Raw genomic sequence first — 25,368 nt, 5'->3', positions numbered from 1 at the left:
TGGATGCCATAAAAAATCTAGAAAGGAGCTTTACCGGTAATCCTATTTATGGTGTCATTGTAAGAGAACTATGCCTGTGACAAAATGTTATCCCACTTCTCTCCATGTTTCCTTGTCAAACACCTTAATAGGTTTCCCAATGACCTATTGACAACTTCAGTCTGCCCATCCATTTGAGGATGGTAGGCTGATAAGAAAGCTAGGTTAGTCCATAACTTCTTCCAAAGACTCCTCCAAAAGTGACCTATGAACTTCACATCTATGTATGAAATAATGTTTAGGGTAAATCCATGTATCCAGACTATCTATTTGAAGAATAGGTCTACAACATATGATGCATCACAAGAAGTCTTACACGACAAGAATTGAGCCATTTTACTAAACATGTCCACCACTACAAAGGCACTATCAAATCCTCTCCTTGTCCTAGGAAGACCCAACACAAAGTGCATACTAATGCTCTCCCATCGCCTAGAAGGAATGGGTAAGGGCTGATACAAACCTACATTTGTATATTTCCTCTTGTCTTTCTAACATATAACACATGTCTCCACAAACTTTCTTACATCTACCTGCAATTTAGGCCAGAAGTAATGTCTCTTCACAAGGTCTAGGGTCTTGTCAAGTCCAAAATGACCTTCCATAGCTCCACAATACTTCTCCCTAATAGTATTCAACCTCATCGAACACTTAGGAATACACAATAGCACTCCTTTGAACAACAATCCATCTTGTATTAGAAACTCAAAAAACTCAATATGATATCGGTCACAAAAAGTTTCACATACCTTGTAGATCTCTCCAAAGTCTTCAACATCAACATACATGCTCTTTCAGGAATCAATAGCAACACTCTCCATCTTAATTTGGTTGATAGTTAAGACCCTCCTGCTCAAAGCATCTGCAACTTTCTTCTTGACTCCCTTCTTGTGTTTGAAGGTGAATACAGTGAAGGCTTGCAGGGTCTCTACCCACTTCTGATAACTCAATGATGAATGAATAGTACCAAACTGGTACTTAGAGGGGGGGTGAATTAGTATAGGTAAAATACTATCCAAAACTGGTTTGTTAGCAAATACTCCAAGTGACTAGCAAGCAGTGACTCTGGTTAAAACAAATTCCAACCGATAGGACCCAGAACAACTAAAACAATCATAGGTCGATTAATCACTAAGCTTTCCTCTTAGCTCAATACTATAGTACCATTACACCCTCATCCATGAATAGGTAAACTATCATCAGATCTTCACAATAGTTAGTTCAATATGTTTTATAGATAGGCATAAAACACAGAACCATCATATGCTCAATAGGTAATAAAAAATCATCACAAGATAAAAGCATCACACATGACACACATATTTTTCACGTGGAAACCCAACTAGGAAAAACCATAGTGGGGATGAATACCCACAAGCTTCTTTTTGAACTCTTTAGAAGTTCGCTCTGTTAGGAGCCTTGTCCAGTTAAAGACATTACAATAGGTTCTGCTAAGAATCGATCCTGTTAGGGATCACCCGGTTAAGGGATGGCTATAATACCTGGTTAAGGGTTAAACCCGGTTAGAGTTACCTTGTTAGAGGATTTCAAGAACTCAATAGCTAAAGGATCTCCAGAGCTCTATAACTTCCCAGAACTCAATAACTTCAAGTTACCCTATTAAGTGATTTGTATCAAGCCGATTATGGCTACCTTGTTAAGGGATTTCACAACTATTGAAGTGGTTAAAGATCAACAAGAATTACAATGATCTGGTAATAACACTCAATGCTAATGCAGATCCATTTTGGCTCCTCTTCACCTTCTGCACATTCAATTTGTAGATATCTCTTCTCTCCTTTAGTCTGGCAAGAATCACGTATCACTTCCCTTAGATACACAAATATAACTTTTGCCAACAACCTTAGAAAGAGACACAACATCAGCCTTATAGGAAACAGATAGGTCAGTAGCAAAAACCCTAAACCCTAAACCTATTAGGTTAAGCAATTCAAATGGTTCAATCTTGATCGTTGAATCATATAGCATTAAATGCAACACTCTTGAATCAATCTCAAGACATTCTCCATCGTCCATTATCCACTGATTTCGTGGTGGCTGATAACCCATCACGCGTTATCATTGTTTGACAAACTTCGCACATTCCCAAGGTAGATAGGGATAGTCTTCTTCATGCAAGATCCTTCACACGCACAGGACTTATGTGGCAACACAATCTGTTCTCCATTATACTGCTAACTCATCACACAAAGATCATCGATTAAGTTACATAGGCTTGTGGTACTCCAACCAAAAATCCTGAAGTGGAAACTACCTACCAACTGGTAGTCATATAATGCTTCCATGTGCTGGATCCCATAATTGCATGCCGGTTCATCTTGACATGCCGGTTCATCTTGAACAAATATACCACTTCACTTTGGCATATATACCGGTTCATATATATATGCCAGTTCTCTCTTCTCATATGTCACATGTGTCGGTTCATGTCATGTCACATATTGACATCAATGACAACATACAATATCATTATGTCTTCATACCGGTTCACATAATGCCAACAATCTCCCCCTTTGGCATTGATGGCAATATACAAAGATATCTCTCCGCTTCATATCTTCTCCCCCTTTGGCAACAATGCCAAAGTGGAGGCACAGGCATCCTTGTTCCATTATATTGCTCCCCCTGAGGAGTAGCACCCTTCAACACATTAATCAACAAAAAATTTGACTACGCAATACTTGACTGATGTGGAACAAATACTTTTAGTTCACCTCCTAAAGGGGCAGTACCCCCAATTCACCTCTTAAATGCACAAATATACTCTTTGGGAGAGGCTTGGTGAATATGTCTGCTAACTACTCCTTACTAGAAACATGTTCCAGTGCAATCTCTTTATTCTAAACCTTTTCCCTCAAGAAATGATACTTAAGCTCAAAATGCTTGGTTCTAGAATGTAAAACCAGATTCTTTGTAATATTGATAGCACTTGTGTTATCACAGAATATACTTACCAGTTCAGATACAGGGATTTTGAAGCCGTTTAAAACATACTTCATCCAGATTGTCTGAGTGCAATTCATGAAGGCTGCAACATACTCTGCTTCCACTATAGACTGAGAGATACAACTTTGCTTTTTACTCATCCATGAGACCAATCTACCACCGAGAAAGAATGCACCACTGGTTGTGCTTTTCCGATCATCCACATTACCTGCCCAATCAGCATCTGTGAATACTTTCAGAATGAAATCATTGCTGTATGGGTACCATAACCCATAGTCACCTATTCCCTTTGAATACCTAAGAATCTTCTTGACTGCAACCAAGTGGGATTCTCTTGGACTTTTCTGGAACCTTGTAGTAATACCAACTACATGCACAATATCCGATCTGCTATGCACTACATAATGCAACTTACCAATCATTGATCTATATTCTTTCTCATCAACTAGTGTGGAATCATCCTCTTTTGACAATTTGCAACTGGTCACCATCGGTGTACCAACCGGTTTGCTATATTCCATGCCAAAGTTTTTCAACACCTCTTTGACATATTTGGACTGAGTGATAAAGATTCCATCTTTCATCTGCTGGATCTGCAGTCCAATGGAGAACTAAATCTCCCCTATGAGTGACATCTCAAACTCTTTCTTCATCTTATTAGCAAACTCATGACTCATCTTGTCATCTCCACCAAAGATAATGTCATGAACAAAAACCTCACAGATCAAGATCTGATCTCCTTCAGACTTCAAGTAGATATTGCTATCTTCACTTGTTCTTTCAAATCCAATCTTAAGAAGATGAGAATGTAGGCACTCATACCATGCCCTAGATGCTTGCTTTAGACCATATAAGGATTTATGTAGCCCACATACCATGTCACTATATTCAGATAGGGAAAACCCATTTGGTTTCTCAATATACACCTCTTCTTCAGGTACACCATTTAGGAATGTAGATTTTACATCCATTTGATATACTTTGAACCCTTTAAAAGCTGCATATGCAAGAAGCATACAAACTCCTTCCAATCTAGCTACAGGAGCAAAGGTTTCTCCATAGTCTTCTCCTTCTTCTTGAGCATATCCTTTACACACCAATCTGGCTTTATTCCTAATCACTGTGCCATTCTCATTCAGCTTGTTTCTGAACACCCATTTGGTGCCAATAACATTTTTATGCTCCGATCTGGGTGCCAGGGACCATGTACCAATTTTCTCTATCCGGTCAAGTTCCTCTTCCATTGCCTTGATCCAGTCTTCATCTTTATGAGCCTCTTTGAATGATTTAGGCTCAAATTCAGAGATCATACATGAGTTTTCTCTGCTCTTTCTTCTTGTAAGGATTCCTACATCCTTATCTCCTATGATCTACTTAGGATCATGATTCAACTTGACATACCAAGGAATGGTCTTTACTGGTTCTTCTTGCTTTTCCTCTTCATCCTCATCATCATCAATATCAACATTCACCAGTTCAAGAACACTGTTACTGGTACTTGGTTGACTAACAACCAGTTCCCAGAAGGTTGCAATCGGTTCATTTACAACTTTCTCACTACCAGTTTCCTCAGTTTTCTCAGAGGATTCATCAACTCTTACATTGATAATTTCCATAATTCTCTAAGTCCTATTTTTGTAGCACTTGAGAGCTTTACTCTTGGTGGAATATCCTAGGAATATTCCCTCATCACATTTAGCTTCAAATTTGCCCTGATGTTCACTCCTATTGATGTAACATTTGCTACAAAATACCCTAAAGTATCTAACCACAGATGTCTTACCGGTCCAATACTCATACGGAGTTTTGTCCTTACCTTTCTTGATGAGTACCCAGTTCATTGTGTAGACTGCAGTACTCACCGCTTCTCTCCAAAATGTGTGAGCTACCTTCCCTTGAATCAACATGGTTCTAGCTGCTTCAACCATAGTCTGGTTATTCCTATCTGCTAGGCCATTCTGCTATGGAGTCTGAGGGGCAGACAGTTGTTTCTTGATGACAAATTCTTCACAATAGTTGAATTCACCAAAAGTGAATTCCCCTCCTTGTTCAGTTCTGAGACATTTGCTCCTTTTACCGCTTTCCTTTTCTACTAATGCTCTGAAAGCTTTGGATTTCACAAAGGCTTCAGACTTGTCTTTCAAGAATGTGACGCACATCATTCTTGAGCAGTCATTAGTGAGAATCATGAAGTACCTATCACCCTGTACACTTCTAGTTTTCATAGGACCACACAAATCAGTATGCACAAGATCAAGCAAGTTGTCAATAGTAAAAGATTTACCTTTAAAGGTTGAGGAAGACATTTTCCCCAATTGACACTCTCTACATAAGGTATTATCCATTTTTCTTAGCATCGACAACCCTCTAACTGCCTTGATCTTACTAGCCTTCATAATGTTATCAAAGTTTACATGACAGAGTCTCCTATGCCATATCCAGCTATCATCAGACTTAGCCATAAGACATGTGCTTATATTTGAGTTCAAATGAAATAGGTTACCTTTGGTCTACATGCCGGTGGCCACCAATTCACCCTCTTTTCCTTTGATTCTGCAAACTCCATTCTTGAATTCCAGAGTAAGGCCACTGTGATTCAGCTAGGCAACACTCAAAAGGTTGTGTCTGAGACCATCGACCTAGTACACATTGTCAGCACTACTCTTTCCATTCAGAGAGATGGACCCTCTACCTTTGACCATGCATGGTGCATCATTGCCAAAGCAAACCAAACCACCATCATACTCCTCCAAGGATAGAAACTTGCTCCAGTCACCAGTCATATGGTGAGAACAGCCACTATCAATGATCCACTCATTGGAATTATCAAACTTGGAGATAAGAGCCTTCTTGTCTGCCACATCTTCCTTTACAGCAACAAACACAATGTCTTCATTCTCTGCATCTTCTGATTCCTCATCTGTGACACCTTCATCAATTGCTACAAAATAGTTTCTCCGGTTTCCTCCTTTGAATTTCTTGAACCTTTCTGCCTTGTCCTTGTTATCACCATTTGGACAGTTTATAACAATATGTCCTATCCGGTTACAGGAAAAGCATTTCAAAGGTAGCTTACCTTTGTATTTACTAGCTCCTTTAGGAAGCTTTCTGGCAAGGAGAGCTTCAAATGCCATCAGAATCTCCTCATCATTCATTTATTTGCATTGTATAGGTTCACCACTAGTGCTAGCTTCTTTTCCTTTTCTGGATGGTATAGCAGAAGCTTTAAATGTTGATTCAGTCTTTTGAATACTGCCATCAAAAATATTTAGCTCATAGGCTATTAACTTGGTTATGATGGAGTCCAAGGATACCTTAGTCTTGTATATTGATCTCAGCTCCTGAATAGCAGCAACCCTTATTGCATAGACCGGCAACAGGGATCTCAGGACTTTGCTTACCATAGTGGAATCTTCTATTTTACCACCTGCACTCTTGATTTCTCCAACAATTGATTTGATTCTTATTCCATACTGCTGAATGGTCTGACCTTCAACCATTCGCATATCTTCAAACTTCCCTCTCAGGCTTTCTTCCTTAGCCTATTTTACATGTTCATCACCACCATAGATATTTTCAAGAGCATCCCATACCTCTTTGGGATTTACCTTGTCCTGAACATCAATAAACTTAATTTCAGATAGACTACTAATAAGTGCTTCCACAACATGCCCATTTTCTTGTATCTCTCTCATTTGGTGATCAGTGAGAGTACCGGTAGGGACAACATAGACATTCTCAATATAACTCTAGTGTTGAGAACCCATGCTTTTGATGAATATCTTCATTCTATCTTTCCATATACCAAAATTTTTCCTGTTAAACTTTTCACCTTCCCTCTTCATCATTTGACTGGGATCTTTACCTCAAGTGGTTAAGCTTACAACATAGAGGACCTAGAGTGCTCTGATACCAATTGATAACTCAATGATGAATGAATAGTACCAAATCGGTACTGAGAGGGGGGGTGAATCAGTACAGGCAAAATACTATCGAAAATTGGCTTGTCAGCAAATACTCCAAGTGACTAGCAAGCAGTGACTCTGGTTAAAATAGAGTGCAACCAGTAGGACCCAGAACAACTAAAACAATCATAGGCCGGTTACTCACTAAGCTTTCCTCTTAGCTCAATACTATAGTACCATTACACCCTCATGCATGAATAGGTAAACTATCATTAAATCTTCACAATAGTTAGTTCAATATGTTTTATAGACAAGCATAAAACACAAAACCATCATATGCTTAATAGGTAATAACAAAGAATCACAAGATAAAAGCATCACACATCACACACATATTTTTCACATGGAAACCCAACTGGGAAAATCCACAGTGGGGATGAATACCCACAAGCTTCTTTTTGAACTCTTTAGAAGTCCGCTCTATTAGGAGCCTTGTCCAGTTAAAGACATTACAATAGGTTCTGCTAAAAACCAATCCTGTTAGGGATCACTTGGTTAAGGGATGGTTAGAATACCCAGTTAGGGGTTAAACCTAGTTAGGGTTACCTTGTTAGAGGATTTCAAGAACTCAATAGCTAAAGGATCTCGAGAGCTCTATAGCTTCCCAGAACTCAATAACTTCAAGTTACCCTGTTAAGGGATTTATAACAAGCCTGTTAAGGCTACCCTATTAAGGGATTTCACAACTGTTGAAGTGGTTAAAGATCAATAGGAATTACAATGATCTAGTAACAACACTCAATGCTAATGCAGATCCATTTTGGCTCATCTTCACCTTCTGCACATTCACTTTGCAAATTTCTCTTCTCTCCTTTGGTCTAGCAAGAATCACGTATCACTTCCCTTGGATACACACATACAACTTTTGCCAACAACCTTAGAAAGAGACACAACATCAGCCTTATAGGAAACAGACAGGTCGGTAGCAAAAACCCTAAACCCTAGACCTGTTAGGTTAAGCAATTCAAACAGTTCAATCCTGACTATTTAATCATACTACATTAAATGCAACACTCTTGAATCGATCTCAAGACATTTTCCATCTTCCATTATCCACTGATTTCATGGCATTTGATAACCCATCACACGTTATCACCATTTGACAAACTTTGCACATTCCCAAGGTAGATAGGGATAGTCTTCTTCATGCAAGATCCTTCACGCACAGAGGGCTTACGTGGCAACATGATTTGTTCTCTGTTATACTGCTAACTCATCACACAAAGATCACCGATTGAGTTACATAGGCTTGAGGTACTCCAACTGAAAATCCTGAAGTGGAAACTACCTACCAACCGGTAGTCACATAATGCTTCCATGTGCCAGTTCCCATAACTGCATGTCGGTTCATCTTGACATGCCGGTTCATCTTGAACAAATATACCGCTTCACTTTGGTATATATACCGGTTCATATATATGTCGGTTCTCTCTTCTCGCATGTCACATGTGTCAGTTCACGTCATGTCACATATTGACATCAATGACAGCATACAATATCATTATGTCTTCATACTTTTCACATAATGCCAACAACTTCATATGCTAGTGGTTTAGCTTCTCTTGGCTATTTATGAAATTGAGTGCTTGATTATCAATAAAGACTATAAACTCCTTAGGCAATAAATAGTGCCTCCACTTCTTCAAAGACTATACTAGAGTATACATCTCCAACTCATAAGATGAGTATCATTTCTTAGCATCATTTATCTTTTCACTAAAAAAAGCAATAGGCCTTCCTTCGTGATTGAGCACTGCTCCAATAGCCATGTGCCTTGCATCACATTCCACCTGAAAAATCTTATTGAAGTCTAGTATGGAAATAAATGGTTTTTTTGCAACCTTCTTCTTCAATGTCTCAAATGAATCATCTGCCTCTTTGGTCCAATTGAACCTACACTTTTTTCCTCCCTTTATGGTATCAAGCATGGGTGCACAAACATGACTAAATCCTCTTATGAACTTCCTATAAAAAGTTGCTAACCCATGGAAACTTCGGACATCATTCATAGTTCTAGGTGTAGGCCAAGACAGTATAGCACTTACCTTCTCTTTGTCCATTTTCAACTCACCTTGTGAGATTACAAAACCCAAGTAGATGATCTCCTCCTACATGAACAAACACTTATCCAAATTTATCATTAGTTTCTCTTCATGTAACCTCTTGAGAACCATATCTATATGTTTGAGGTGCTCTTCCCTTGTGTGACTGAAGATCAAGATATCATCTAGATATACTATGACAAATTTTCCTATGAAATCCACCAAAACTTCATTCTTTAACCTCATAAAGGTAATAGGGGCATTGGACAACCCAAATGGCATGAATTTCCATTCATACAACCCTTAATTAGTTTTAAATGATGTCTTCCAATCATTCCCTAGCCTTATTCTAATATGATGGTATCCACCTTTTAGATCCATTTTTGTAAAATACTTGGCACTCCTTAAGCAATCAAGTAGATCCTCTATTCTAGGGATTGGGAACCTATACCTTATGGTTATCTTGTTGATGACTCTTGAGTCTGTAAAAAGCCTCCAAGTGTCATCTTTCTTGGGTGCAAGGACTGCCGGTACTACACATGGGCTCAGACTTTTTCTAGTCAGTCCTGAGTCAAGCAACTCTTCAATCTGACTTGTCATTTCTACATTTTGGTCTGGGGTGAGCTTGTAGGCTACTTTGTTTGGCAATGTAGATCCAAGGATCAGATCTATGCAATGACTGATGTCCCATACTAGTGGTATAGACCTTGGCATTCCATCTAAGATGATGCCTTGATTCTTATCAAGCAATTGTTTGACTATCGGGTCTATGTGCTTTGGTCCTCCTTTCTCTTCTACAAATTGCTCTTTTGTTGTCACCTTGGGGCTAGGCATGAGGGCATAGCAAAATGAACCTTTCTCTTCAATCACCTTCATGAATTGTTTACCTTCTACCATCAACACTCTTGTATCCTTCCCTTTTGATTCCATCTCTTCCTCTATCAGAGGTAAGAGTTCTATCACCTTACCATCTTTTGTGATTGAGTAGGTGTTTCTCAACCCATCATGATGAGTTTTCAAGTCATACTACCATGGTATCCCAAACAAGAGATGGCATGCATCAATTTTGGCTATGTCAAATAGCAATCTATCCTTTTAAGATCAAATCTGAAACTCCACCCAAGCCTATTCTTCCACCACTTCTTTTTGACCTTGGGTGAGCCATGAGACCTTATAGGGGTAAGGGTGAGGTAGCTTCCTAAGTTTAATATTTTCTACCATTTCAAGTGATACAAAATTTTCAATGGATCTAGAGTCTATCAGAACCTTGTATACCTTTCCTCCTACCTTGCAAGTGGTTTTGAACAGATCTTTCCTCTGTGTAGGCTCCTTATCAGGTACCTTCATGGTGGCTACTTCTCTCCTCGTCATCAGATCCTCTCCTTTTTCAAGGTAGCCATAGCTATCAGGAGAATTAACACTTTGATAAGCATTTTCACTTGCCACACTTTGACAATCAAATCCCTGTACCAAATTACTTCTCCTTTCTCCCATGGAGCTAGAAGCCTTCTCTGGACATCTATTGGCCATATACCCTTCTTGGTTGCAGTTTTAACACCTAGGAGGTCCTCTTCCTTGGGATATTCCTCTAGAGGGGGGCCTCCTACCCCTAAATATTCCTCTTGGATTGTATCCCCCTCATTGATTGTAACTGCTCTCTCCTCTATTGACTTCTTGGTTAGAGTCTCCCTGGTATCCAAAACCATTTCCTCTACCTCTAAAAGGGGCTCTTCCTCCTCTTTGTTGTCTCCCTTTACCTCTTCCATTTTGATCCTACCTTCTATTCAACTTCTCCTCCACCTTGAGTGCAAATTGAAAACACTTTTGGACTGTCTCTAGGGCATGGAGATTCAAGTCTTATTGAATTGTAAATCTCAACCCATTGAGATACCTCACCACCTTCTCATCTTCACTCTCTTTCACCTTATTCCTCACACACAACTTCATGAACTCCTCGGTATACAAACTCACATCAATCTCCTTTCATTTCAAATTTTGTCTCCTCCTATGCCACTAGATATTGTAGTCCATTGGGACATAGGATTCTTTCACCAAAGCCATCATCTTCTTCCATGTAGCTACTCTTATCTTTCCCTCTTTCACCCTCTCATCTTGGATGAAAGTCCACCAAGTTAGTGCAACCCCTTTAATTTTGGATTGGGCCATCTTAACCTTTGGTGGTCTGATTTGTCTTCACTCTCAAAGAAATTGTCTAGGGAGTCTATCCACTCCATCACTATATCAAGATCCATCTTGCCTGCAAATACTGGTAGATCCATCTTTACATCCATTTTTCTTCTTTCCATGGACTTGAGGACACTCATCAGGGGTCTTTGGTCTACAAGTAACTCTACCTCTTCCTACATAGGGATCTCCTCTTCATCCCCTTATTCTCCAGAGTCTCTCTCTCCCCTCTCCACTCTATCCTTCAACTGGTTCATCTTATTTTTTAAGGCCTGATTCTCAACCCTGACTTCTCTACTCTCCACCATCTGCTTCTTCACTAGGACATTCAACTCTACATTGGTCATTCTTAAAGGTGCCTCATGTGACCCTTCTTCCTCTAACATCTTGTCTTCTCCTTCTCTTCCAAAGGATACTCCTTTTCTCTGATACCACTTGATGTAGAGGCCTACCCAAAACTCCTAATGACAAGCCCAAACAAGGTTAGGCTAGTGACCCCCTAACTACACACAAGGGTTATGCAAGGAAGGACTCTACACCTTGGATGAAACTACACACACATTCACTAAGCTTAGGCCTACTCAAGATGAGTAAAAGGCTTCAACTCCTCAAACATGCTATACTAGTGACCCCTACTCCTTGGGATTTTGAAGTTGGCCAACACATGTGTTGACATTATGTGAACCGGTATGAGGACATAATGACATTGTGTGTTGTCATTGATGTCAATATGATGAAGAGAAGAGAACCGGTATAACACTGTGAACTGACATTTGTGCCAAAGTAAAGCGGTGTGCTTGTTCAAGGTGAACCGGCATATGGTTATGGGAACCGGCACATGGAAGCATTGTATGACTACTGGTTGGTAGTCTCAACTTCAAGGTTTCCGGTTGAAGTACTTCAAGCCTGTGTGGCTCAACTGGTGACTTTGTGTGATGAGTCAGCATGATAATGAAGAACAGATCACCACATATGCCTTATGTGCATGAAGGATCTTGCATGAAGGAGATTGTTACTATCTAACTTAGGAATGTGTGAAGTCTATAAATAGTAATAATGTGTAATGGGTTATCAGCCGCCATGAAATTGGTGGAAAATGAACGATGGAGATTAATGCAGTGTGCTCAATAGTCAGGATTGAACCATTTGAATTCCTTTACCTAACAAGTTTAGGGTTTAGGGTTTATACTACCGACCTATCTATTTTCCTATAAGGTCGATGTTGTGACTCTTTCTAGGGTTGTTGGCAAACGTTGTGTGTGTATCCAAGAGAAGAGATATGGGATTCTTGCCAAACCAGAAAAGATAAGTGATACCTGCAGAGTGTAAGTGTAGAAGGTGAAGAGGAGCTTAAGAGGATCTGCATTGGCATTGAGTGTTGTTACCATATCATTGTAATACCTATTTATCTCTAACCACTTCAATAGTTGAGAAATCCCTTAACAGGGTAGCTTTAACTAGCTTGCTATAAATCCTTTAACAGGATGACTCAAAACCATTGAGTTCTTGAAATCCTCTAACAAGGTAACCTTTAACAGGGTTTAACCCTTAACCAGGTGATCCCTAATAGGATCGGTTCCTAACAGAACCTATTGTATTAGTCTTTAACTGGACAATGCTCCTAACAGAGTGGACTTCTAAAGAGTTCAAAAACAAGCTTGTGGGTATTCATCCCCATCATGGTTTTTCCCAGTTGGGTTTCCACATGAAAAATATGTGTCATGTGTGATGTCTTCTTCATGTGATGCTATGTTTTTTTCTATCAAGTGGTGAATCATGTTGATCTAGTTGCTTATATGTACATCTTTGATGGTAGATTACTTGTTCATGCATTAGGGTGAAATGGAAATGAAGTGTTAGATTGTATGAGAATATAAGTGTCAACCAGTTTATGCTTGTCTCAGTTATTCTAGGTTTTGCCAGTTGTACTCCATTCAAGGACCAGTGTTACTATTTGTCTATCAATGCACAGTGTCTATAGACAAACTAGTTCAAGAGTGTGTTTTTTGTCTGTACTGATTCACCCCCCCCTCCTCTCAGTACCGGTTGGGTACTATTCATTCATCATTGAGTTATCAATTAGTATCAAAGCGACCTCCAAGTCCTGTATGTTATAAGCTTAACCGCTTGAGGTAAAGATCCCAGTCTAATGATGAAGAGGGAAGGTCTAAAGTTTAATAGAGAAAATTTCAGTATATGGAAAGATAGAATGAAGATATACATCAGAAGTATGGGTGCTCATCATTGGAGCTATGTTGAGAATTCCTATGTTGCTCCTATCGGTACTCTCACCGATGACCAAAAGAGAGAGATGCGGGAGAATGGGCAAGTCATGGAAGCCCTAATTAGTAGTTTATCTAACATTGAGTTTATTGATGTCCAAGATAAGGTAAATCCCAAAGAGGTATGGGATACTCTTGAAAATATCTATGGTGGTGATGAGCATATAAAACAAGCTAAGGAAGAAAGCCTTAGAGGGAAGTTTGCAGACATGCGGATGGTTGAAGGTGATACCATTCAAAATTATGGAATAAGAATCAAAACCATTGTTGGAGATATCAAGAGTGCAGGTGCTAAAATGGAAGATTCCACTATGGTAAGCAAAGTCCTGAGATCCCTATTGCCAGTCTATGCAATAAGGGTTGCTGCTATTCAAGAGCTGAGATCAATCGACAAGACTAAGGTGTCCCTAGACTCCATCATTGTAAAGTTGATAGCCTATGAGCTAAATAGTTTTGATGGCAGTTTTCAAAAGACTGAATCAACTTTTAAAGCTTCTATTGTACCATCCAGAAAAGGAAAAGAAACTAGCACTAGTGGTGAACCAAGATAGAGCAGAGAAATGGATGATGAGGAGATTCTGATGGCATTTGAAGCTCTCCTTCCCAGGAAACTTCCTAAAGGAACTGGCAAATACAGAGGTAAGATTCCTTTGAAATGCTTTTCTTGTAACCAAATAGGACATATTGTTGTAAACTATCCTAATACTGACAACAAGGACAAACCAAAAAGGTGCAAGAAATTCAAAGGAGGAAACCGCATAAACTATTTTGTGGCAGTTGATGATGGTGTCACAGATGAGGAATTAGAAGATGAAGAAAATGAAGATATTGTGTTTGTTGCTGTCAAGGAAGATGTGTCAGACAAGAAGGCTCTTGTCTCCCAGTTTGATAATTCCAATGAGTGGATCATTGATAGTGGTTGCTCTCACCATATGACTAGTGACCGGAGCAAGTTTCTATCCTTGGAAGAGTATGATGGTGGCGTGGTTCTCTTTGGTAATGATGCACCATGTATGGTCAAAGGTAGAGGGTCCATCTATCTGAATGGAAAGAGTAGTGCTGACAATGTGTACTAGGTTAATCATCTCAGACACAACCTTCTGAGTGTTGCCCAACTGAATGACAGTGGTCTCACTCTAGAATTCAAGAATGGAAAGTGTAGAATCAAAGGAAAGAATGGTGAATTGGTGGCCAATGGGATGTAGACCAAAGGTAATCTATTTCAGCTAAATGCAAATATAAGTACATGTCTTATGGCTAAATTTGATGATAGCTAGATATGGCATAGGAGACTCTCCCATGTAAACTTTGATAACATTGTGAAGGCTAGTAAGATCAAAGCAGTTAGAGGGTTGTCGGTGCTAAGAAAATTGTATAATACCTTGTGTAGAGAGTGTCAATTGGGGAGAATGTCTTCCTCAACCTTTAAAGATAAATCTTTCACTACTGACAATCTGCTTGATCTTCTGCATACTGATTTGTGTGGTCCTATGAAAACTAGGAGTGTGCAAGGTGATAGGTACTTCATGATTCTCACTGATTACTACTCAAGAATGATGTGGGTCACATTCTTGAAAGATAAGTCTGAAGCTTTTATAAATTTCAAAGCTTTCAGAGCATTAGTGGAGAAGGAAAGTGGTAAAAGGATCAAGTGCCTAAGAACTGATCAAGGAGGGGAATTCACTTCTAGTGAATTCAACAAGTATTGTGAAGAACATGGCATCAAGAGGCAACTATCTACCCCCTGGACTCCATAGCAGAATGGCCTAGTAGAGAGGAATAACTGGACTTTGGTTGAAGTAGCTAGAACCATGTTGATTCAAGAAAAGGTAGCTCACACCTTTTGGAGGGAAGTGGTGAGCACTGCAGTCTACACAATGAACCGGGTACTCATCAAGAAAGGTAAGGATAAAACTTCTTATGGGTATTGGACCGATAAGGCACCTATGGTTAGCTACTTTAGAGTGTTTGGTAGCAAATGTTAAATTAAGAGGAGTGAACACCAGAGAAAATTTGATGCTAAATGTGATGAGGGAATATTCCTAGGGTATTCCACCAAGAGCAAAGCTCTTAAGTGTTTCAATAATAGGACTCAGAGAATCATGGAAAGAATCAATGTAAGAGTTGATGAGACCTCTGAGAAAATTGAGGAAACCAGCTGTGAGCAAGCGGTAAATGAACTGGTTGCAACCTTCTGGGAACCGGTTGTTAGTCAACCGAGTACCAATAATAGTGTTCCTACACCGGTAGATGTAGATGCTGATATTGATGGAGATGAGGATGAAGAGGAAAAGAAAGAGGAATCTATCAAGACCATTCCTCGGTATGTCAAGCTGAATCATGATCCTAAGTAGATCATAGGAGATAAGGATGCAAGAATCATTACAAGAAGAAAGGTCAGAGAAAACTCATGTATGATCTTTGAATTTGAGCCTAAATCATTCAAAGAGGCACATAAAGATAAAGACTGGATCAAGGCAATGGAAGAGGAACTTGACCAGATAGAGAAAAATGGTACATGGTCTTTGGTACCAAGACCAGAGCATAAAAATGTCATTGGTACCAAATGGGTCTTCAAAAATAAGCTGAATGGGGATGGCACAGTGATCAGGAACAAAGCCAGATTGGTGTGCAAAGGATATGCTCAAGAAGAAGAAGACTATGGAGAAACCTTTGCTCCTGTAGCCAAATTGGAAGGAGTTCGTATGCTTCTTGCATATGTAGCTTTTCAAGGTTTCAAAGTATATCAAATGGATGTAAAATCTACATTCCTAAATGGTGTACTTAAAGAGGAGGTGTATATAGAACAACTAGATGGGTTTTCCCAATCATAAGATAGTGACATGGTATGTAGGCTACATAAAGACTTATATGGTCTAAAGCAGGCACCTCGAGCATGGTATGAATGTCTACATTCCCATCTTGTGAAGATTGGATTTGAGAGAACAAGTGAAGATAGCAATATCTACTTGAAGTCTAAAGGAGATCAGATCCTGATCTGTGAGGTATTTGTTGATAACATTATCTTTCATGGAGATGACAAGATGAGTCATGAGTTTGCAGATGAGATAAAGAAAGAGTTTGAGATGTCACTCATAGGGGAGATTAAGTTCTTCATTGGACCACAGATCCAACAGATGAAAGATGGAATCTTTATCAATCAGTCCAAGTATGTCAAAGAGGTGTTGAATACCTTTGGCATGGAAGATAGCAAACTGGTTGGAAAACTAATGGTGACTGGTTGTAAACTATCCAAAGAGGATGACTCAGCATTGGTTCATGAGAAGGAATACTGATCAATGATTGGTAAGTTGCATTATATAGTGCATAATAGACCATATATTGCATGTGTAGTAGGCATTATTGCAAGGTTCTAGAAAAACCCAAGAGAATCCCACTTGGTTGCAGTCAAGCAGATCCTTAGGTATCTGAAGGGAACTGTTGATTATGGATTGTAGAATCCATATAGAAAGGATTTCAACTTGAAAGTATACATAGATGCTGATTGGGTAGGTAATGTAGATGACTAGAAAAGCACAACCAGTGGTGCATTCTTTCTTGTTGGTAGACTGGTCTCATGGATGAGTAATAAGCATAGTTGTATCTCTCAGTCTATAGTAGAAGCAGAGTATGTTGCAACTTTCATGAACTGCACTTAGACAATTTGGATGAAGCATGTATTAAATGGCTTCAAAGTTCCTGTATCTGAACCGGTAAGTATATTTTGTGACAATACTAGTGCAATTAATATCTCCAAGAATCCAATTTTACATTCTAGAACCAAGCACTTTGAGCTTATGTATCATTTCTTGAGGGAAAAGGTTCTAAACAAAGAGATTGCACTGGAACATGTTTCCAGTAAGGAGCAGTTAGTAGACATATTCACCAAGCCTCTCCTAAAGGCTACATTTATGTACTTAAGAGGTGAATTAGGGGTGTTGCCCCTTCAGGAGGTAAACTAAAAGCATATGCTCCACATCAGTCAGGTATTGCATAGTCAAATTTATTTTGGATTGATGTGTTGAAGGATGCTACTCCTCAGGGGGAGCAACATAATGGAATAGGGAAGTTTGTACCTCCACTTTAGCATTGTTGTCAAAGGGGGAGAAGATGTAAAGCGAAGAAGATATCTGCAGAAAATGGGGAGAAGATGTGAAGCAGATAAATATCTTTGTATATTGCCATCAATGCCAAAGGGGGAGATTGTTGGCATTATGTGAACCGGTATGAAGACATAATGAAATTGTGTGTTGTCATTGATGTCAATATGATGAAGAGAAGAGAACTAGTATAACACTGTGAAAGGACATTTGTGCCAAAGTGAAGCAGTGTTCTTGTTCAAGGTGAATCGACATATGGTTATGGGAACCGGCACATGGAAGCATTGTATGACTACCGGTTGCTAGTCTCAACTTCAGGGTTTCTGATTGAAGTGCTTCAAGCCTATGTGGCTCAATTGGTGACTTTGTATGATGAGTTAGCATGATAACAAATAACAGATCATGTTGCCATGTATGCCTTATGTGTGTGAAGGATCTTGCATGAAGGAGATTGTTCCTATCTACCTCGGGAATGTGCAAAGTTTGTAAATGGTGATAACATGTGATGGGTTATCAGCCACCATGAAATTGGTGGAAAACAAATGATGAAGATTAATGCAGTGTGCTCAATGGTTAGGATTGAACCATTTGAATTCCTTAACCTAACAGGTTTAGGGTTTAGGGTTTATGCTACTGACCTATCTATTTTCCTATAAGGTCGATGTTGTGACTCTTTCTAGGGTTGTTGGAAAAAGTTGTGTGTGTATCCAAGAGATGAGATACATGATGCTTGCCAGACTAGAGGAGAGAAGTGATACCTACAAAGTGTAAGTGCAGAAGGTGAAGAGGAGCTTAAGCGGATCTACATTGGCATTGAGTGTTATTACCAGATTATTGTAATACCTATGGATCTCTAACCACTTCAATAGTTGAAAAATCCCTTAATAGGGTAGCTTTAATCGGCTTGATGTAAATCCTTTAATATGGTGACTCAAAACGATTGAGTTCTTGAAATCCTCTAACAAGGTAACCTTTAATAGGGTTTAACCCTTAACCAGGTATTCTAGCCATCCCTTAACTGGGTGATCCCTAATAGGATCGGTTCCTAACAGAACCTATTGTATCAGTCTTTAATCAGACAACGCTCCTAATAGAGCGGACTTCTAAAGAGTTCAAAATAAAGCTTGTGGCTATTCATCCCCACCGTGGTTTTTCCCAGTTGGGTTTCCACGTGAAAAATATGTGTCTCATGTGTGATGTCTTCTTCATGTGATGCTATGTTATTTTCTGTGAAATGGTGAATCATGTTGATCTAGTTGCTTATATGTACATCTTTGATGGTAGATTACTTGTTCATGCATTAGGGTGAAATGGAAATGAAGTGTTAAATTGTATGAGAAGATAAGTGTGAACCAGTTTATGCTTGTCTCAGTTATTCTGGGTTTTGCCAGTTGTACTCTGTTTAAGGACCGGTGTTACTGTTTGTCTGTCAGTACATAGTGTCTGTAGACAAACTAGTTCAAGAGTGTGTTTTTGTCTGTACTGATTCAGCCCCCCCCTCTCAGTACCGGTTTGGTATTATTCGTTCATCATTGAGTTATCAACATGTCATCTAAGGGCTTTTTCAAACACTAGTTTTGGTTTAGAGCATCAATTCCTTATACCTCCTTTGTAAACCTACCCCCTCAGCTTGTAGCCCTATTTGATGATAGAATGGATCATATCTTCAAAATGTTCCACACACCCATACAAAAAAATTACCATTTCAGAAACTCTTTCGGAAGTTGTATAGATCCCCAAAATTGTTTGGCCAGATCTACAAATGCAAGGTTTGTTCCCTTCAGAGGCTAAGAGACCTAATAGGGGAAATTAACCCTATTTTTCAGAGCAACTACCTTTAGCAATACACCAAATGAAAAAAAATTTTATGGTCATGTGGGGGATATTGAGAAACCTCTAATTCTAGGGTTGCACACCTATAATCTAACTCTATGACAACTTATGATGATATCCTAAATTGTGTCCTAGGTAGTCACATAGAGATCCCTATCTAATCTTGTTCCTTTCTCCACACAAAAAAGTTCACCCTGTAGAAAACCATGAAAACACTAAATTAAAGTGGCTTATCCTACATCCATCAAAAGGAAGAGTCTTCTAATGGATTGGAGTGAAAGATAAGGCCATTTTTGTTCAAAACTCTCTCCACACCCTGAATTTTTGAGTTACAGTCATAGGAATGGATGGTTCTCTCTACTCTAGAATAGTTAAGACCTCAGACCTCCACCAAAATAAATCTATTTCATCTGTCTATCCACTCCATGAATGGTGGGATTCAAATCAATCCATACAGGCATGTGCAACTCCTACAAACTTAGGATTTCTGTGAAAACTATAGTATTTTGTGCATTATTGCTTCTCAAAACTCCAACTCCAACATCAAAAACCTTGGGAATCATGCTCACAAGGCTTATAAAAATCTCCAACAGTTTCCCACTGAATTTGGAGTAGTTTGGACCCATTGAAAGGCTTCCCCTAATCCATTTACAAAAAGTTGTACTTTTGCACTCAAAAGTTGCATTTTTGCAATTTTGCAGAAAAAGTTTTCATACTCTCTAAGGCTAGGATCCACATACATGGACCAGCCAAACACACATAAAACATGCCTAAAACCTATCAAACACAAATTTGGACCATCTATTACCCATTTTTACCACATTATCCCAATTGCCTTCTCAAATTGCCTAATTGGTGGCATGGGCTTACATGATGGGGTTTATTGTGATAACTCAATGATGAATGAATAGTACCAAACCAGTACTAAGAGGGGGGAGTGAATCAGTATAGACAAAATACAATCCAAAACTGGTTTGTTAGGAAATACTCCAAGTGACTGGCAAGAAGTGACACTGGTTGAAACAGAGTGCAATTGGTAAGACCCAAAACAACTGAAACAATCATAAACCAGTTACACACTAAGCTTTCCTCTTAGCTCAATACTATACTACCATTACACCCTCATGCATGAATAGGTAAACTATCATCAAACCTTCATCAATAGTTAGTTCAATATGTTTTATAAATAGGCATAAAGCACAAAACCATCATATGCTCAATTGGTAATAACAAACCATCACACATGACACACATATTTTTCACATGGGAACCCAACTGGGAAAAACCAATGTGGGGATGAATACCCACAAGCTACTTTTTGAACTCTTTAGAAGTTCGCTCTGTTAGGAGCCTTGTCCAGTTAAAGACATTACAATAGGTTATGCTAGGAAACGATCCTGTTAGGGATCACCCGCTTAAGGGATGGCTACAATACCCAGTTAAGGGTTAAACCCAGTTAGGGTTACCTTGTTAGAGGATTTCAAGAACTCAATAGCTAAAGGATCTCCAGAGCTCTATAGCTTACCAGAACTCAATAACTTTGAGTTACCTTGTTAAGGGATTTGGATCAAGCCGGTTAAAGCTACTCTGTTAAGGGATTTGTATCAAGCTAGTTAAGGCTACCTTGTTAAGGGATTTCACAATTGTTGAAGTGGTTAAAGATCAACAGGAATTACAATGATCTGGTAATAACACTTAATGCTAATGTAGATCTGTTTTGGCTACTCTTCACCTTCTGCACATTCACTTTGCAGGTATCTCTTCTCTCCTTTGGTCTAGCAAGAATCATGTATCACTTCCCTTAGATACACTTTGCCACCAACCTTTGAAAGAAACACAACATCAACCTTATAGGAAACAGACAAGTTAGTAGCAAACATCCTAAACCCTAAACATGTTAGGTTAAGCAATTCAACCGGTTTAATCCTGACCGTTGAATCATACTACATTAAATGCAACACTCTTGAATCAATCTCAAGACATCCTCCATTGTCCATTATCCACCGATTTCATGGTGGCTGATAACCCATCACGCATTATCACCATTTGACAAACTTCGCACATTCCCAAGGTAGATAGGAATAGTTTTCTTGATGCAAGATCCCTCACATGCACAAAGCTTACATGGCAACACAATCTATTCTCCATTATACTGCTAACTCATCACACAAAGATCACCAATTGAGTCACACAGGCCTGAGGTATTCCAACCAGAAATCCTGAAGTGTAAACTACCTACCATCCGGTAGTCATACAATGCTTCCATGTGCCAGTTCCCATAACTACATGTCAGTTCACCTTGAACAAATATACCGCTTCACTTTGGCATATATACCAGTTCACACATAAGCCGGTTCTTGCTTCTCACATATCACATATTGACATCAATGACAACATACAATATCATTATGTCCTCATACCGGTTCACAAAATGCCAACAATCTCCCCCTTTGGCATTGATGGCAATATACAAAGATATCTCTCCACTTCATAGCTTCTCCCCCTCTGACAACAATGCTAAAGTGGAGGTACAAGAATCTCTGTTCCATTATGCTACTCCCGCTGAGGAGTAGCATCCTTCAACACATCAATCAACAAAAATTTCACTATGCAATACTTGACTGATGTGGAACAAATACTTTTAGTTCACCTCCTAAAGGGGCAGTACCCACAATTCACCTCTTAAATGCACAAATATAGTCTTTGGGAGAGGCTTGGTGAATATGTCTGCTAACTGCTCCTTACTGGAAACATGTTCCAGTGCAATCTCTTTATTCTGAACCTTTTCCCTCAAGAAATGATACTTAAGCTCAAAATGCTTGGTTCTAGAATGTAAAACTGGATTCTTTGAAATGTTGATAGCACTTGTGTTATCACAAAATATACTTACCAGTTCAGATACATGGATTTTGAAGCCATTTAAAACATGCTTCATCCAAATTGTCTAACTGCAGTTCATGAAAGTTGCAACATACTCCACTTCTGCTCTAGACTGAGAGAAACAACTCTACTTTTTACTCATCCATGAGACCAGTCTACCACCGAGAAATAATGCACCACCGATTGTGCTTTTCCAGTCATCCATATTACCTACCCAATCAACATCTGTGATGACTTTTAGAATGAAATCATTGTTGTATGGGTACCAAAATCCATAGTCAATTGTTCCCTTCAGATGCCTAAGAATCTGTTTGACTGCAACCAAGTGGGATTCTCTTGGAGTTTTCTAGAATCTTGCAGTAATACCAACTGCATGTGCAATATCCAGTCTTCTATGCACTACATAATGCAACTTACCAATCATTGATCACTATTCTTTCTCATCAACTAGTGCAGAATCATCTTCTTTTGACAATTTGCAACCGGTCGCCATTGGTGTACCAATCGGTTTGCTATCTTCCATGCCAAAGGTTTTCAACACCTCTTTGACATATTTGGACTGAGTGATAAAGATTCCATCTTTCATCTACTGGATCTGTAGTCCAATGAAGAACTTAATCTCCCCTATGAGTGACATCTCAAACTCTTTCTTCATCTTATTAGCAAACTCATGACTCGTCTTGTCATCTCCACCAAAGATAATGTCATGAACAAAAACCTCACAGATCAAGATCTGATCTCCTTCAGACTTCAAGTAGATATTGCTATCTTCACTTGTTCTTTCAAATCCAATCTTAAGAAGATGCGAATGTAGGCGCTCATACCATGCCCTAGATGCTTGCTTTAGACCATAGAAGGCTTTATGTAGCCTGCATACCATGTCACTGTCTTTAGATAGGGCAAACCCATCTGGTTGCTTAATATACACATCTTCTTAAAGTACACCATTTAGGAATGCAGATTTTACATCCATTTGATATACTTTAAACCCTTTAAAAGTTGCATACGCAAGAAGCATATGAACTCCTTCCAATCTAGCCATAGGAGCAAAGGTTTCTCCATAGTCTTCTCCTTCTTCTTGAGCATATCCTTTGCACACCAATCTGGCTTTATTCCTAATCACTGTGCCATCCTCATTCAGGTTGTTTCAGAACACCCATTTGGTGCCAATGACATTTTTAAGCTCTGGTTTGGGTACCAAGGACTATGTACCATTTTTCTCTATCTGGTCAAGTTCCTTTTCCATTGCCTTGATCCAGTCTTCATCTTTATGAGCCTCTTTGAATGATTTGGGCTCAAAATTTAGAGATCATACATGAGTTTTCTCTGATCTTTCTTCTTTTAAGGATTCCTGCATTATTATCACCTATGATCTGCTTAGGATCATGATTCAGCTTGACATACCAAGGAATGGTCTTTACTGGTTCTTCTTGCTTTTCCTCTTCATCCTCATCTTCATCAGTATCAACATTCACCAGTTTAGGAACACTGTTAGTGGTACTTGGTTGACTGGCAACCAGTTCCCAGAAGGTTGCAACTGGTTCATTTATAGTTTGCTTACTATCGGTTTCCTCAGTTTTCTCAGAGGATTAATCAACTCTTACATTGATACTTTCCATAATTCTTTGAGTCCTATTGTTGTAACACTTGAGAGCTTTACTTTTGGTTGAGTATCCTAGGAATATTCTCTCATCACATTTAGCTTCAAATTTGCCTTGAAGTTCATTCCTCTTGATGTAACATTTGCTACCAAATACCCTAAAGTAGCTAACCACAGGTGTCTTACCGGTCCAATACTCATAAGGAGTTTTGTCCTTACCTTTCTTGATGAGTACCTGGTTCATTGTGTAGACTGCAGTGCTCACCGCTTCTCTCCAAAAGGTGTGAGCTACCTTCTCTTGAATCAACATGGTTCTAGCTACTTCAACCTCAGTCTCGTTATTCCTCTCTGCTAGGCCATTCTGGTGTGGAGTCCAGGGGATAGACAGTTGTCTCTTGATGACAAATTCTTCACAATACTTGTTGAATTCACCACAAGTGAATTCCCCTCCTTGATCAGTTCTTAGACATTTGATCCTTTTACCACTTTCCTTCTCCACGAATGCTCTAAAAGCTTTGAATTTCATAAAGGCTTCAAACTTGTCTTTCAAGAATGTGACCCACATCATTCTTGAGCAGTCATCAGTGAGAATCATGAAGTACCTGTTACCTTGCACACTTCTAGTTTTCATAGGACCACACATATCAGTATGCACAAGATCAAGAAAGTTGTCAGCAGTGAAAGATTTACCTTTAAAGGTTGAGGAAGACATTTTCCCCAATTGACAATCTCTACAGAAGGTATTATCTAGTTTGCTTAGCACCGGCAACCCTCTAACTGCCTTGACCTTACTACCCTTCACAATGTTATCAAAGTTTACATGACAGAGTCTCCTATGCCATATCCAGCTATCATCAAACTTAGCCATAAGACATGTTCTTATATTTGAGTTCAAATGAAATAGGTTACCTTTGGTCTACATGCCGGTGGCCACCAATTCACCCTCTTTTCCTTTGATTCTGCAAACTCCATTCTTGAATTCCAGAGTGAGGCCACTATCATTCAGTTGGGCAACACTCAGAAGGTTGTGTCTGAGACCATCAACCCAGTACACATTGTCGGCACTACTCTTTCCATTCAGATAGATGGACCCTCTACCTTTGACCATGCATGGTGCATCATTGCCAAAGCTAACCACACCACCATCATACTCCTCCAAGGATAGAAACTTGCTTCAGTCACCAGTCATATGGTGAGAACAGCCACTGTCAATGATCCACTCAATCCACTCATTGGAATTATCAAACCAGGAGACAAGAGCCTTCTTGTCTACCACATCTTCCTTTATAGCAAAAAATAGAATGTCTTCATTCTCTTCATTTCTGATTCCTCATCTGTGACACCTTCATCAACTACTACAAAGTAGTTTCTCTGGTTTCCTCCTTTGAATTTCCTAAACCTTTATGGTTTGTCCTTGTTATCGCTATTTGGATAGTTTATAGCAATATGTCCTATTTGGTTACAGGAAAAGCATTT

Source organism: Cryptomeria japonica, chromosome 7, assembly GCF_030272615.1.
Source record: "Cryptomeria japonica chromosome 7, Sugi_1.0, whole genome shotgun sequence".
Taxonomy (NCBI): domain Eukaryota; kingdom Viridiplantae; phylum Streptophyta; class Pinopsida; order Cupressales; family Cupressaceae; genus Cryptomeria; species Cryptomeria japonica.
The sequence above is the reverse complement of the archived record's forward strand: the minus strand, read 5'-3'. Positions refer to the sequence as shown.